General features: G+C 40.2%; 1 long non-coding RNA gene across 1 annotated transcript in view; it reads right to left on the bottom strand.

The window, feature by feature from the left end:
* The window catches only part of LOC143650544 (uncharacterized), a 79,873-nt gene extending 68,157 nt beyond the window's left edge, over positions 1 to 11,716 (bottom strand). The window contains exon 1 of the long non-coding RNA XR_013159598.1: positions 10,891 to 11,716. This is a non-coding gene — a long non-coding RNA (uncharacterized LOC143650544). The remainder of the gene's footprint in view (positions 1 to 10,890) is intronic.
* Positions 11,717 to 15,427: the final 3,711 nt, after the last annotated feature.

Genomic DNA, 15,427 nt, shown 5'->3' with positions numbered 1-15,427 from the left:
TTATGTAGAGCAGTCTGGGAGGAAGAGAATGTTTACCCAAAACAGTTATGTTAAGTATGAAGAACACTGTGAGATAAGAATCTTGCTCCCTCAGGAAATGCCTGCATATCTATTGACATCCTGTGGTATATAACAAGGATCTGGTTGAGAATAAAGTTGTCTGAAGTCTGTCTGAAGTAAACTCACGCTTCAGACCCCCTGAGCCCATCTGTGTCTTTCTTTCTTTCTTCCTTTCTTTTTTTCTCATCATTCCTTAATATCCTTCGAGCTCCGTTTCAATAGGAAGCAACACACCCCCAAGAGAACCTCTCTTGTTGCTCAGATGTGGCCTCTCTCTCCAGCCAACACAACAAGCAAACTCACCACACTCCCCCTGTCTACGTGGGACATGACTCCCAGGGGTATGGACCTTCCTGGCAATGTGGGGCAGAGATCCTGGAATAAGCTGAGACTCAGCATTAAGGGACTGAGAAAACCCCTAAGAATGAGCTGAGACTCAGCATCAAGGGATTGAGAAAACATTCTTGACTAAAAGGGGGAAGAGTGAAATGAGACAAAATAAAGTGTCAATGACTGAGAGATTCCAAACAGAGCCAACAGGTTATCCTGGAGGTTATTATTACGCATGAAATAGATATCGCCTTGTTAGTCAAGATGTAATGGAGAGGCTGGAGGGAACCGCCTGAAAATGTAGAGCTGTGTACCAGTAGCAATGCTTCTTGAAGATGATTGTATAATGATATAGCTTTCACATTGTGACTGGGTGATTGTGAAAACCTTGTTTCTGATGCTCTTTTTATCTACCTTATCAACAGACAAGTAAAACATATGGAATAAAAATAAATAATAGGGGGAACAAATGTTAAAATAAATTTAGATCGAAATGCTAGTGATCAATGAAAGGGACAGCTAATTCAAAGCAATGTATGAATTTTTTTCTGTTTTCTTTTTCTGAATAGATTTTTCTGATGCAAATGTTCCAAGAAATGATCATGATGATGAATATGCCACTATGTGATGTTGTTGTGAATTGCTGATTATATATGTAGAACTGAATGATCAAAAGTTAAGGAAAAAAAATTCCATCACAAACTTTGTGTGTATTGAATGTTAGGGTATCCAATGAGATAATATGTAAAAACATGATACAAAAAAAGACACATTAATCTATACATAATATATCTTTTGCATGCACATACATATAGTTTTGTTAATATGTCTGTAAATGCTAGTCATTCCCAGATGCTTGAGGATGGGTCCAAAGCATTCTTTATGCATTTAATAAAGATCCAGAAAGTCCTGGGTTCAAATCCAGACTAATCCTTGACCTGAGATCTGGGTAATTGATTCCTTTGGTGTCATTTTCTTCATTGGAAAAGTGGGAAGAGCAGTGACAATCTCTTAAAGTGTTCACAGAATTAAATAAGAAACTATATAAACTACTCTGTAGAATACATAAAGGGAACCTAGGTTCTCACCATCATTAGAAGACATCATGGACAGCCTCTCCAGAACATCAGCTAGTTCCATCCCCCTACCCCATATTATCAACAACCCTTTCCAACATGGAAAAGTTAGAATGGGCATAGCCCAAATACCCCTAAACAGTGGGAAAAGGGCCAAAGGAAAAAGTGGAGTTGTAACAGAGGAGATAGAATTTAAACAAAAGCATATGGCTGCTGAATCATTATATTGAAGTCATTGGGTTTTTCCTACACCATGTAACAAGTACAGATACTCCTGTAACTCTGGGGAAATAGGCCAACTCTTAAAGCTGAGTTCTTTTTGTGCTTCTGAGGCAATCACTGTCATGAACGTGTGTCTCAATAAACTCCAGGTTCTGCGACTTAAAAGACAGCTATAGAAATATTCATATTTGGAGAGAGCATTATTAACTTCCAGGAGAGAAATGTCACCTTCTCAGCACTCCCCAAAGACCTAATTTCTGTTAGTTTGGGGCACATTTCTGGAGGGCATGGGCCACAGTGTACTCAGCATTGTAGACTGTGTAACTGGGGTCAGACATGGGCTTCTTAAAAAGATGCAGAGAAACAGCCACCAAAGAAGTATTCAGTAGGTCTCCATCCAAAAGTTCACAGTCATATTCAGAAAATGAGACATCAAAGTAAAATAACTATGGTTTACTAAAGAAAGCATCTTTTGGGTATTTAGCAGACCTAACTATAGAGAACGTTTGAAACCAGGGATTTCATGGTTCTGGCATGAAAAGCCAGAAGTCCTATGGGAAGACTCAAGCACGAAGTGTTTCCCACAGGTTAAAACCACCTTCCATGTGGTTTTAGTATTCATTGCAGCTATACTGAGGCTTATCCGAGAACTGGTGTCTCCATAGAGAATAGTCACATTTACTTGGGACTCTGATGCCGGAGAGGAAAATCCATTTTGACAACAGTTGGAATCTCTTAGAAACAAGGCATCCTGTCCATAAAGCCTGTATAGATATTGTGCCTGAACATTCCCTCTCACAAGTCCCTGAGGAACTGTTTACCTTTCACATCATCTGAAATAAACAGCTCCATCCAGGTCTAGTCAAAATGCAGCAATAACTCCACCATACCCAAGGCCAGAGAAGCATCTCTGAAGGCCATTGGATATAGAGATGGAAACAGACCTTCAATCTCAGGGGCAAGTCAAAAGGACCATAAGTGATCTGAACGGGAAGAGAGAAGTAGGGTCCATTTTTCAGTCAATGGAGGCAATGTAAGGGAGGCCATTGCTGTGTAATAGACTACCGTTAACCAGTTACCTTTCCATTACAGGAAAAAAATGCTGTAGTTACTAAACAATATACCTATAAGGAGAAGTGAGAGAGGCAGATGTCTCCATTCCATTCTCGATTTTCCATCAACCCTCTAAGAACTATCTGGAAAACAGTCACCCTTGGATAAAATCTCAGGAAAGATCTCATGCTTTTTAAGTAACTTCCTCTTGATAGAGACTTCCCTGATGTTTTTTCAGACACTCAGAAATCCAGGCCAGTTTCATTTATAGGGTCTTCATATTATGGCAAATCATTGAGAAAGCAAAAAACCCAAGATAACCAGGAAGAAAGACAAAGGGAAGAGGACACATTGAACCCCATCAGATCAGGAGTGATCAGTTAACATTCTTTGTTTAGTTTAAATAATAAAAGGACGAGCATTGCCTAAGAAAGCTTTTTAAGGCAATAAACTTCTGGGATTTGATAATTACAAAAATTTATCTGAAAAAAATAAGTAAGAAAACATTCTGGGCAAGCTATTTTTAGCAACAAACCAAGTAATTGTGTGTATGGGATTTTTATTTAATTCACTGTATTACTCTGATTGCTTCTGGAATGGCTGTAAAGTTAAAGTGAGATATGCCATCGAAAGCACAGTACCTGGCAGAGAAGGCTGCTCCATATAGAACGGTCATGAGGCTATGAGAATTAACACCCAAGAGCTCTCACCCAAAGCCAGCTGCGGACATAAGTGTTCCCACCAACTTTCCTCCCTATTTAATAAGGAAGATATTATGATGTCCCAAACTGCACAGAAACTCTGAGGATGGTAAATACTCCTGTCTCAAAGGACCCACTCTCATGTACGCTGACCCTCAACACTGTGCCCCTAACTGAGACGTACCCTGGTGATTACCTACCAGATAATTAGGTACTAGGAAAAAGCTCTACTTATATGATCATATTTAATGCGTACAAAAGGATGAAACTGAGGCACAAAGAAGTTAAGTGACCGTACCCCTAGCGGGGGAGCTAGAGTTGAAACCCAGCTCATCTGCGCTGTTAAACACAGCACACCACTGCCACTGAAATAATGATGATGGCAACTAAATACCTGCTGTTCTAGTTTGCTAGCTGCCAGAATGCAACATACCAGAAACGGAATGGCTTTTAAAAGGGGGAATTCAATAAATTGCTAGTTTACAGTTCCAAGGCTGAGAAAATGTCCAATTAAAACAAGTCTACAGAAATGTCCAATCAAAGGTATCCAGGGAAAGATACCTTGCTTCAAGAAGGCCGATGAAGTTCAGGGTTTCTCTCCCAAGTGAGAAGGCACATGGCGAACACGGTCAGAGTTCCTCTCTCAGCTGGAAGGGCACATGGTACACACAGTACCATCTCCCAGCTTTCTCTTCTGGCTTCTGGTTTCATGAAGTTCCCCGGGAGGTGTTTTCCTTCTTCATTTCCAAAGGTCACTGGCTCATGGACTCTCTGCTTCATGGTGCTGCAGCACTCTCTGCTCTCTCCGAACCTCCATTCTCTGAAACGTTACCTTTTATAGGACTCAAATTTATCAAGACCCACCCAAATGGGTGAAGACATGTCGTCACCCAATCCAGCTTAAAAACCACTCTTGATTTAATCACATCTCCAGGGAGATGATCTGATTACAGTTTCAAACATACAGTATTGAATAGGGATTATTCTGCCTTTACGAAATGGGATTTAGATTAAAACATAGCTTTTCTAGGGGACATATGTCCTTTCAAACCAGCACACCCTGCTCAAGGCAGAAAGTACTACTTAATGTCAAAAAGAAAAACAAAATAACGACCATACCTTCCAAAGTACCCACAATAAGACTGTCTTATTTCGTAGTTGGTTTACATGTTTGTCGCAGTTGGTTTACATATTTGTCGTCTTATCCCCCTATTAACACAAACTGTTTTAAGACTACATCAAGCAAGATAGAGCGTTTTTGTTAACTAGTCAAAAGGTAGCAGAAATATGAGATTAAGGTATTTCCCAGTGTCTCTTGCCAAAGTCAAAACAGAATCTGATAATAACTTTAAGATTCCTATAGCTTTCTCCCTGCAAAGACACCTTAGCAAGCCAAGGAATAAAGTGGAAAAATCTAAAAGGCTCAGATAGAGTCACAAATGGCTGTCAGTAAAGTATAGGGTATAAGATACTTAATGAATCATGAGAAATTCCTGATTCGAGTTGTAACTGGAGAATCCACAGTGAAATGAAGGACCCAGAGCTCCCTGTGCCTTAAGGAGTGACAGAAACGGGAAGTTACAGATTTGAAGCTATCTCTGTTTTAAGAAAAGTCTCCCCTTTCTTAACTTTTGATTACCACTAAGCAACAAAGGAAACAATGGCAGAAAAAGCCTAGGTGACGTGTTCAAGAACACTAGCCCCAGAAACAACAAAGCCAAGATTCAAACTTCTATTGGTTGAACTCCAAGCAGAACTTATTAATACACCTCTGAATGGCCTCTGAATTTGGAGGGCTGGTGTTGAAATAATAAAATCAATAAACTATGAAAAGGAAAGAAACAAACATAAAAACCAATCACCTTAAGAGCAGAACAATCACCTATAAGGCATACACAAAGGTAAATGACAGAGTATTTTAATGAAATCTATAGGAAAACAGAAGAATCTCACTGATTCTGTTTTTTGGGTAAGGACAGGGTATTTTCCCAGAGGAAATGGGAACTCAGCTTGTCAGCAGAGAAACCATCACAAAGACCAGATTTGAGAAGGATGTTTCAGGCCTAGGGATGTCTTTAACGTCTGATCTTAGCAACATGAGGCCAAATCATGGCACATAATACCAAAAGATCCACAAGGCAAGAATACTGTTTGTACTGCCTTTAATTGCACAAACAGACCAAGCATTTAAACAAACAACTCTTGAGCACACATTATAGGCTGTCAACTATAGGCATTGGGCAAATATAAATGAATATGACATGTTTTTCTTTCATATGTTATGATAAGGCTAGAGTAGTAGGTGACAGTAGTTGTTGTCATCTTTATTTTTATTATTATTGACTTGATTAATGGTAGTCAACCTAATGAATGCTTACTAATTTCTAAGTATGCTTCATGGGTTATCTGACAAACATGCTTACATTAATTTCTTAAATTCAATCCCTAGGATGTCCTAAATCTGCACTAAAATTCTGAAATACCTGCCTAGTTCATTAACATTCAGGTTCAAGTCTCTCCTCTCTTCTCAAGCTTTAAATACCAAACAACCCCTCTATCCTCCTCATTCACAGATGCTCTCCTTGCTCTTACTTGCACTGAAAAATAGAAGCTGTCAGAAGAGAATCTACTGTTGCCATCTGTTCTAGTTTGCTAGCTGCCAAATGCAATATACCAGAAATGGAATGGCTTTTAAAAAGGGGAATTTAATAAGTTGCTACTTTACAGTTCTAAGGCCAAGAAAATGTCTCAATTAAAACAAGTCTATAGAAATGTCCAATCAAAGGCATCCAGGAATAGATACTTTGGTTAAAGAAGACCAATGAAGTTCATAGTTTCTCTCTCAAGTGGAAGGGCACATGGCAAACAGAGTCAGAGTTTCTCTCTCATCTGGAAAGGCACATGGTGAACACGGTCAGGGTTCCTCTCTCATCTGGGAGGACACATGGAGAGCATGGCATCATCAGCCAGCTTTCTCTCCTGGCTTTCTGTTTCATGAAGCTCCCCGGGAGCATTTTCCTTCTTCATCTCCAAAGGTCGCTGCCTGGTGTTCTCTGCTTCACCTGGCTATGTCGTTCTGCTCTGCTCTCTCTCAGAGCTCTCATTCTCCAAAATGTTTCCCCTTTTATAGGACTTGAGAAACTAATCAAGACCCACCCAAATGGGTGGAGACACATTTCCCCCAATTCAGGTTAACAACCACACTTGATTGGTTTACATCTCCAGGGAGATGATCTAATTACACATTCAAACATGCACGATTGAATAGGGATTATTCTGCCTTTACAAAATGGGATTTATATTAAAATATGGCTTTTCTAGGGGACACATTCTTTCAAACCATCACACCACATATGTCTGCCTTAGCTCCTGTTAATCTGTAAATATCTTGAGAAAAATATCTTGATAAAAAGCCATGTTTTCATCCTGATCTAACAGATTATAGATTTGAATGAGGATTTTAATGAATCCATTAGATCAGGTTTAAAATATGGCTTTTCTGGGGTACATAATATTTTCAAACCAGTACAGCCGTGTTTCATTTTCATTCATCTCAAGATATTTACTGATTTCTCGTGCACTTTCTTCTTAGACCCACTGATTTTAATAACCTCCGTTTATTGTGAATTTCCAGTTCTCTGCCTGTTACTGATTTCCAGCTTTATTCAGTTATAATCAGAGAGAGTGCTTAGTATAATTTCAAACTTTTAAAATTTATTAACAACTGTTCTGTGCCCCAGCATACATTCTCTCACGGAGAATGTTCTATGAACACTTAAGAAGAATGCATATCATGAATAATATATATTATATAATATTATAATAATGTGGTTGATAAAAAGGCCATGCTTCTGAAGATCGTCATCCTCTACTCTTCTACAAAGGTTTCAATATTCCATCACTCTCAAGTCTCAGACCTCTGAAAGCTTCTCCACTGCTCAATCCATCAGCATATATTCTTTGTATTGAATTGTTCCCTTGGACATATTAGCATGTTTAATATCTTGAAGTGAAAAAAACCTCATTTAATATCCATACAATCCAGTGAGATAAACTTGTGGTAAAGCCCGTTTTCCAACTTTCAGCAGAGCACATGCTGTAGACATTTAAAAAGATAGAGAATAGGAGGTGGAGATGATACCGATGAGAATAAGCAGCCTGAGTACACAGCAGATGCACATCTGGGTTTCACAGAAGAATGCATCTACACAAGCCAGTCTGAGAACCGCAGGAATCTCAGAAAGAAGGTTGATGTGGGCGCTACAGGAGGAGACGTGCATGGTGATAAGGGTGAGCAGAAAGCCATCCTGTGAGGGCTCCTCACCTGACATCTGTGGGCCTTCACTAAGCTCCTCCAGAACACAACTCTGGGCTCTGGCTTGCTGAGCATCTCATGGGAAGGCACATGGCAACTGCTAGGCCCTGCATCTCCAAACACCTGGGTATCCTCTTGGCTCTGTCAACTCTAAAACAACTGTCCTCCAAGCATCTGCATCAGCTCTGAGCTTTCTCCAAAATGTTTCTTCTTTTAAAGGATTCTGGTAAGCTAATCAAGACCCATCTTGGATGGGTGGGGGGGTCACATCTCCATCTAATCAAAAGGTCACACTCACAATGGGACATGCCACATCTCTGTGGAGATAATCCAATAAAAAGTATCCACCCTACACTACTGAATCAGGATTTTTAAAAAAAGGCTGTCCCAACAAGATTAGATCAGGATTAAAACATGGCTTTTCTGGGGTACATAAAATTTTCAAACCAGCACAGTTGTGTTTTGTTTTCATTCATCTCAAGATATTTACTGATTTCTCTTGCACTTTCTTTTTAGACCCACTGATTTTCTTATTAACCTCCACACATTTGTGAATTTTCCAGTTCTCTGCCTGTTACTGATTTCCAGCTTTATTCCATTATAATCAGAGACAGTGCTTAGTATAATTTCAATCTGTTAAAATTTATTGACAACTGTTTTGTGCCCTGGCATATGGTCTATCCTGGAGAATGTTCCATGCACACTTAAGAAGAATGTGTATCATTAATAATGCTGCTATAAACATCGGTGTGCAAACGTCACTTTGTTTTCTTGCCTTCATTTCCTAGTAATGGGATTACTGGATCATATGGCAATTCTATACTTAGCTTCCTGAGGAACCACCAAACTGCCTTTCAAAGCCATAGCACCATTTTACATTCCCACCGATAGCGGATATGTGTGCCTCTTTCTCCACATCCTCACCAGCACTTTTTGCTTTGTTTTTTTGATAATGGCCATTCTAGTGGGTGTGAGATGATATCTCATAGTAGTTTTTTTTTCTTTTTTTTTAAACTTTTCTTTTCTTTTATTATTTTTTAAATACATGGGCAAGCACCAGGAATCGAACCCATGTCTCTGGCATGGAAGGCAAGAGCTCTGCCACTGAGCCACTGTGGCCCACCCCTCATAGTAGTTTTGATTTGCATTTCCCTAACAACCAGCGAAGTTGAGCATCTTTTCATATGCCTTTTAGCCATTTGTAGTTCCTCGTCTGAAAAGTGTCTGTCTGTTCATGTCTTTTGCCCATTTTTTAACCTGGTTGTTTGCCTTTTTGTTTTGAGTTCTAGAATCTCTTCATATATTCTGATATTAAACCTTTATCTAACGTGCGATTTCCAAATATTGTCTCCCATTGCATAGGCTCCCTTCTTACTGTCCTGACAAAGTTCTTTGATGTACAGAGTATTTAATTTTGAGGAGACCCCATCTATTTATTTTTTCATTGCTTGGGCTTTGGGTGTAAAGTCTAGGAAACCATCTCCTATCATAAGATTTATAAGGTATTTCCCTATGTTTTCTTCTAAAAGTTTTACAGTATTAGCTCTAATGGTTAGACCTTTGATCCATTTCGATCCATTAACTTTTGTATAGGCAGTGAGAGATGGATTCTCTTTCATTCTTTTGCATATGGACATCCAGTTCTCCAAACACCATTCATTGAAGAGGTTGCTCTGTCCTAGCTGGGTTGGTTTGACCACCTTATCAAAGGGGGTTAGTGCTTAATTGGTACAGTTTCTGTTTGGGGTGATAGGAAAGTTTTGGTCATCAATGACGGTGATGGTAGCACAGCATTGTGAATGCAATTAACACCAATGAATTATAGATTTGAATGATGATAAATGGGTTAATTTTAAATCGTACATACGTTATTAGAATAATTAAAAAAAAAAACTCATACGCCTGTGCAACACAGTGAACCCTATAAACCACAGACTACAGTTAATAGTTATAATAACATTGTTTCATCAATTGTAACAAAGGCACCACCCTAACGCAAGTTGTCAATAAAAGGGAAAACTATGTATGGGGGGAGCGGTATATGGGACCTCTATATTTTCTGCACGATTTTTCTGTAAACTTACAACTTCACTAATAACTTTTTTTTTTTCTGCATGGGCAGGCACCAGGAATCAAACCCGGGTCTCCAGCATGGCAGGCAAGAACTCTGCCTGCTGAACCACCATGGCCCGCCCACTAATAAATTTTTAAAATACAAAAATAAAGCTTAAAAAAAAAGGCAATTATTTCATATACACAACACCAAAAGCAAAAGCTATAAAAGAACATATGATTAGTTGGTCTTCATCAAAGTGAAAATTTGGGGCTTGATAGGACACCATCAACAGAATTAAGATAAAACCAAAAGAATAGAAAATACTTGCAAGTCATATTCCTGGATTCCTTTATCAAGAATATATAAAGTACTCCTACCATTTAAAGATAAAGGACATAAACCTATCAGAAATTATTAAACAACTAGAGCAGACTTTCCTTCAGAGATGATATATGGCCAATTTACAGATAAAAAGATATGCAGCATTATGTGTCATTAGGAAGATGCAAATTAAAACAATAAGATATCAATTCACAGCCCCTAGGATGGCTACAAAGAAAGATAAGTGTTGGCAAGGATGTGAGGAAATGTCATCCCTCATATACAGCTAATGGGAATGCAAAATGGTGCAGCCATGTTGGAACACTTTGACAGTTCCTCAAATAATTAAACAACGAGTTAGCATATGACACAGTAATTCCCTTCCTAGTTACCTATCCTAGAGAAATTAAAACACATCCACACAAAAACTTGTAGATGATTGCCCACGGCAGTATTATTCGTAACAGCCAAGAAGTAGAAACAACCCAAATGTCCATTAACTAATGGGTGAAGAAACAAAATGTGGTGTATCTACACAATGGAGTACTACTTGGCAAAAAAATGGATGAAATTCCAACAATTTGCCAATTGGTCAGAATTCTTATTAATTATAGGGTTGTGGTACCTTTTGCCTATTCTGTCATTTCTCCACTTATAGTATATCTGATAAATAATGCCATGTGCACATTTTGCAGGTTTACTGACATATAAATGACACATAATATATGGCACACAAAGTAGATCATGAGGACTTACATGCATGAAAACACTATCGCCATCAAGTTATGAACTTCTTCCTCAAGATGCTCACGTGACCATCTGCACTCCAGCCCTCTTTCCACTCTCCATCTTCCACGACGAGTGATCTGCCTTCTCCCACTATAGTTTACCGCAAATTTCCCAGGTTCTAAATGGAATCCAGAAGAATGTCTGGCTTCTCTCCCTCGGCATCACTATTTTCAGATTCTCCCATGTGGTGGTAGTTGCCACGGTCTTCTTTCTCACTGACGAGTAATTCCACTGTATGGGCATACCACCATATTTGATCCACCTACAGGTGGGCACTGGGGTCCTACAAACAGGCTGTGATGAGCATTCACGTGCAGTCCAGAAGCCATGATGACTCTTGTTGTCACTTCCCAGCTGCCAGAACGGGTGGGGTGGCTGAGAAAGGTACTGCCTCACGGCTTCCCAGGCTGCGAGCCGCTTCCTCCCGCTGTCTTGAGCTTCCTTGGCCTGGCCACACCCGACCATGCACGCGGCAGTGTCTTCTCCGGTGGCGTCCACCTGCCGCGTCCAGTCACCTCGGCTTAGGAGAAATCCGCCCTGTGGGCAGAGGCCCCTCATCGGTTTGGGGGCCTCACCAATAACGTCCTCAACGTCCACGCCCACAGGACGCCTTCCATGGGGCACGACTCAATCCCCAACAAAAATGGAGTTATCCTTGACCTCTGTCCTCTTCCTTCGCTTCCATGGCTATAAAACAAAGCATTCTTAACTTGATTTAATTTCAATTTAAAGCGCATTGGGGTTCCCTGCCCGCTTTGCTAGGACCGTTTCTCCAGGCCCAGGAGGCCCTGCTGTCACGTGCCTACCTAGGCGCATGCGCACTGCCCCATGCCCCCCACCCGCGCACGGAAAGAACTGCGCCTGCGCCCGCGCCCGCGCATGCGTCCGGCCAGCACCTGCGCTTGGGGTGTGGCTGTGCCCCTAGTGACAGGTCGCAGCTGAGAAGCCACAAGGTTGAGTAGAGGGAACATGAGAGTTATGGGAATTAATCATGAAATAGAGTGTTTGAGAAAAATATTATACGCTTGTGGAAGATGGATGAAGTGTTCTTTTTTTTTTTTACTTTTTTTAAATGTATTTATTAATTAAAAAAATAAACAAAGTAAAACAACATACATAATCAGTAATTCACAATATCATCACTTAGTTGCATATTCAGCATTTCTTAGAACATTTGCGTTAATTCAGAAAAAGAAATAAAAAGACAATAGAAAAAGAAATAAAATGAACACAGGGAAGAAAAAAAAAAGATTATGCCTACCATACCCCTTACCCCTTGCTTTCATTGATCACTAGCATTTAAACTAAATTTATTTTAGCATTTGTTCCCCGTATTATTTATTTTTATTCCCTCTGTTCTACTCATCTGTTGACAAGGTAGATAAGAGGAGCATCAGACACAAGGTTTTCACAATCACACAGTCATATTGTGAAAGCTATATCATTATTCAATCATCCTCAAGAAACATGGCTACTGGAACACAGCTCTACATTTTCAGACAGTTCCCTCTAGCCTCTCCATTACATCTTGAATAACAAGATGATATCTACTTGATGCATAAGAATAACCTCCAGGATAACCTCTCCACTCTGCTTGGAATCTCTCAGCCATTGTCACTTTGTCTCATTTCCCTCTTCCCCCTTTTGGTCGAGAAGGTTTTCTCAATCCCTTGATGCTGAGCCTCAGCTCATTCTAGGGTTTTTCTCAATCCCTTGATGCTGAGTCTCCACTCATTCCAAGATCTCTGTCCCATGTTGCCAGGAAGGTCCACACCCCTGGGAGTCACGTCCCACATAGACAGGGGGAGGGTGGTGAGACTGCTCGCTGTGTTGACTGGAGAGAGGGGCCACATCTGGAGGCTCTCTTGGGGGTGACTCTTAGGCCTAAATTTTAAGTAGACTTGACCTATCCTTTGTGGGATTGCACTTCATATGAACAAACCCCAAGACTGGGGGCTCTGCCTATAGCTCTGGTTGTCCACACTGCTGGTGAGAATATCAAGAATTCAACTTGGGGAAGTTGAATTTCTCCCCGTTCTCACCACTCCCCGAAGGGGGCTTTGCAGATACTTTTCCACTCACTGATCGAGTCACTCTGGGATTCATCAGGGCATCACTCTGGACAAACCAGCAAAATCTCATGTCCTACCTGAGATTCCAAGTACTTATGGCATTCAAACTATCTACATAAGTTATATTAGGAAATGCACTAGTCAAAATATAAATTCTGTAACAAATAAACATTTTTTGCTTTAGTCTCACACAGAAGGTGACGTTTTAAAATATTAATTACCATCTATTTTCAGTACCCTGCAATAATGACATTCCTTTGTTCTTCCTCATGCAAAAACATTTTTTAAATTGTACCTTGTACATTTCACTATTATTATACACTCTAGGCATTCCTAGATTATACCATCTCAGTCTTCAACATCTGTCTTTCTTTCTGATTTCATTTATGTCCCCAGCCCTCCTCCCTCTATCATTCTCACATGCAGCTTCATTCAGTGTAATACTACAGTTGGGTAGTATTGTGCTGTCCATTTCCGAGTTTTTGTATCCAGTCCTGTTGCACAGTCTGTATCCCTTCAGCTCCAATTACCCAATATCTTACCCTATTTCTATCTCCTGATGGTCTCTGTTATGAACAAAATATTCCAAGGATGAAGTGTTCTTAAATAAAAAGGCAAAATTGTGTAAGGTCGAAAAAATGAAGAGCAAAAGGAATACATCTCTACATTCCTTTCAGATCGTCAAATCACGGTGTTCCTTGTTAAAGAGGAAACAGCTCGCCCACTCTCATCAGGCTCGTCCACACCCCTGGCTCAGGCTCATACACAAGCCAGCGCAGGTTGCATTTGGCCAGAGGGACCGTAGTCCCTCCAGTAGTGTCCAGTAAGCCCACCTCAGGCCACCAGACTCCCTGCCGAGGCTGGACTTTTGACAATTGATTGGCTATTGATTATCATTCAAGTTCCATAGTTAAATGTAGAGAATGGACTAATTGCAAATGATTTCATCCATTATAGAAACAAGTGATTGCTATCCTACAGAGAATTTTACCCCCAAAGATTTTGCAGTTTTTTTTGCCTTCTGGACCTTTAGCCAGCTTTATATTTGATTTAGTTTTTATTTCAGTGTTCTTTCTTTCCCTGATGGACATCATCCTTCTATGCTACTCAGAACCAGCTTTACCTCCAGCTGGTTCCCTCATTAACCAGTTCAATGCATCTAAAGCAGTGTTCGTTATATATTTGAGTTATGTGTTTCAGCTTTTTTTTTTAATGTAATTGTATTTGAGAAGGTCTACCTGAAGCAATGGAAGTTTCAAAGAAATACACGAACTACATCTACAAAGAACAATAAAGCAAAGGAATGGCAACATGATTTTCAAACAGAGTTAAGGTACATAAATCAGAAAAAGAACATCATATATATTCCCAACTTAAGATTTACAACAAAAGTATAATTCTGTGGGAAATTATTAATGATCTTTTTTGTTATTATTATGAGTGGGGTGAGTGTGTCATCCTCCAAACTGGAGAGAAGCAAGCTGGGACAGCCTCAGCCTGCACACAGATTGTCCCATCAGCAGCGACGGGAGTGGGGATGGAGTGGCAATTTGGAACAATATCTGGGGATTCACCTGACAACTGGGACCAACAAGACACCTAGAGCAGTTAAGAGGTTGCTATCCTCAAGGTCCTTGGGCTGGCTGGAGACTGTCCAGGGCCCTTTAGGAATTTGGAAAATATCAGTGATATACATCCAATACTTAGCATCAAGGGGGACCCCGGCCAGGCTTGCCTTCATAGACTGCCCAAAATGTCATGGACAATTCCTAGCCACCAGTGAGGGACTTAGGAACTTTAGGGGTAGTTCCTCTGACCACTGGGCACCAAAAGATAACCAAGCCAGGAAGAGACAACTGGTGGGACTGCCCTAGTGCCTGGGAATGGTCCTGGTCCCCATAAATGGCTTTCAAATTTTTTGGAGAGCATGGTGAGGGACCTTGGATGACTGGGTTTGAGATATTTGTATATTAGGTAACTTGTCTTCATTTTCATTAAATTCATATGAAGGGGGTGCAAGAGTAGTTCAGTGGTAGAATTCTCACCTGCCATGCAGGAGACCTGGGTTCAATTTCTAGTCCATGCACTTCCCCAAAAAACAAGCGAAGGAAACAAACAAACAAAAATTCAACAAATGGTGCTGCAATAGCAGGAAACTCACATGGAAAAACAATGAAATGTGACCCCACCATATACCATACCAAAAGAAAAAAAATTACATGGACATAGAAGCTTTCTTCAATGGTATAACAACAATGGCAGCAGTATGGAGAAAAATAAAATAACAAATGACAACAGGGACAATGACATCATAATAAAAATCCCTAAGGAGATGGAAGAAGAAAATCCACATGGCCTGAGTGAATGATTACCACTGATATCAGTCCGAGAGCAGGGTTTGGGGTTATGCCAGTTTGAAAGGATGTATGTAC

The sequence above is a fragment of the Tamandua tetradactyla genome, chromosome 11 (assembly GCF_023851605.1).
Source record: "Tamandua tetradactyla isolate mTamTet1 chromosome 11, mTamTet1.pri, whole genome shotgun sequence".
NCBI classification, from domain to species: Eukaryota; Metazoa; Chordata; class Mammalia; order Pilosa; family Myrmecophagidae; genus Tamandua; species Tamandua tetradactyla.
The sequence above is the reverse complement of the archived record's forward strand: the minus strand, read 5'-3'. Positions and strand labels throughout refer to the sequence as shown.